General features: G+C 40.3%; 1 protein-coding gene across 1 annotated transcript in view; it reads left to right on the forward strand.

Moving 5' to 3' along the window:
- The window catches only part of LOC102829387 (serine/threonine-protein phosphatase 4 regulatory subunit 1-like), an 80,526-nt gene that overhangs the window by 44,752 nt on the left and 33,865 nt on the right, over positions 1 to 1,909 (forward strand). The window lies entirely within an intron of this gene.

Consider the following 1,909-nt stretch of genomic DNA (forward strand, 5'->3'; position numbering starts at 1 on the left):
AAAACAAGGAAGATGTCAGGAAAGTGCTACAGGAGCAACCAAACAAGAGTGATACAACATTGGAAACAATTCAAAACCTACAAAAAGAGGTCCAGATGATTAATAATAAAATATCAGAAATGGACAATACATTGAAAGGGGAAAGGAGAAGAATAGAAGAGATGGAAGCCAGAACTAGCGAGCTGAAATGTCGGGGTCCAGCCTCGTCAGGGGGTGGGCTTCACGAAGATGAGATGTCTGGAAGGCGGGAGAAAAAGATTAAAGACAAAAGACACAGACACATGTATTTGATGCAAGCTGACAGACAGAATAGTCCTGCTGCCGAGAATGCGTGCAGAACTAACTCTACCTCAGTCTTTTATTTTCACATAGAAGGAAGTCAAAAGGATGGGTGTTCATTACAGAAAAATGTGGTTGTTCATTTAAGACATGTTTTAGTGATTCACAAAAATTCTTTAAGACGTTTTGAGAACATCATGAGTTCTGTGCTAATCTAAGATCATTATCATGTAAAAGTTTAAGCAAGCTATTACAGTTTATACATTGACCTCCAGGTCCTCATGATCCAGGAAAGCTATGTGCAGTTTACTTCAGGAACATGGTCTAATCACAGGTGGGTGAGGTGGGGGACATAGGAAAATTCAATTGAAAAGTTAAACCAGGCCTTTTCCCAAGAATTTTAATTCTCTTTAAACATGTTGCAAGCAAAGGGTACATATTTTTGTTTTTAGGCAGGGTTACAAAGGTTACAAGTCACTAAGATTAGGGGAGGCCAAGGACAAAGCTCAACCTTCCCAGGAATGTAAGATCTTTTTCTCTATATTCCTTTATCCTGTTCTGGGTTCCACATCTAGATACTACAACACTCATTACTATTACATTTCTGTATTTCTTCCGGAGGGAGGAGAGCGTTTGAGTTAAACTGATTATACCCAGGGGCAGCTTGAAGAGGCTGCCATTATTGTTCTTCACACAAGTTTTTCTATAGTCTACTATTTTATTTTATTCAAATGCCTTGGGCAGGTTTCCTCCTGAATTCTTATACCTAATTCTTTAGTACTCTTGTTCTTGTTCCTTCTGAGTCATATGAGGAAGCTTTACTGACTCGGTTCTAGGGGGAAGTTCAGTTTTGTAAATGGACATCAAGAGCTCTTATTTTTAGTTAATATCAAACATGACTAAATAATTTGATCAAAAACAGTTTTGACATACTTGCCAGGTGGCCAGAACTTGCCCCCCAGAAAGATTTTGTTCCCAATACCTCACATACTGCCAATACCTTCAAAGCAGTGACACTTACAATAGTGCCATTAAAGGAATCATTCTTTTCAGCATAAAAGACCATTTTCCCAGAAGCTACAATGATCGGAGTTAAGATCATAAAGGACAAATACAGAACACACAAAAGTACAATCAGAAAGAATTACACAGAAGTGGCCGGTCAGTGAGTTCGCCAAAGGCCATGAACCCGGGACTTCAGGGGGTTACTTCCTTGGCCCTCAGGGTCCATGGCTCACAATTCTGAGGAGGGCCCCCGAATTGGATTTTCGTCCATGTGGTCACAGGGCCACAGCTTCTCAGTGCTTGCGTATGCTGTCGCCAGCACTGAAAGACAGATCCCTCAATACTGCTAAAATAGAAGAGCAAGAAGAAACAAGGATAAAAAAATCCGAAGAGAGTCTAAGATTCATGCTGGATAACACGAAGAGGAACAACGTAAGAATTACTGGCATTCCGGAACAGGAAGAATCAGAGAAGTCCACAGAGGAGATAGTTGAAGAGCTTCTGGAGGAAAATTTCCCTAACATCTTGAAAGATGAGATCATAGCATTCAAGAAGCTGAATGTACCCCAGGAAGGATTAGACCCCAAAAGAAAGTCACCAAGACATATAATAATCAAGCTCTCCA

Source organism: Chrysochloris asiatica, unplaced genomic scaffold (assembly GCF_000296735.1).
Source record: "Chrysochloris asiatica unplaced genomic scaffold, ChrAsi1.0 scaffold00023, whole genome shotgun sequence".
Classification (NCBI taxonomy): domain Eukaryota; kingdom Metazoa; phylum Chordata; class Mammalia; order Afrosoricida; family Chrysochloridae; genus Chrysochloris; species Chrysochloris asiatica.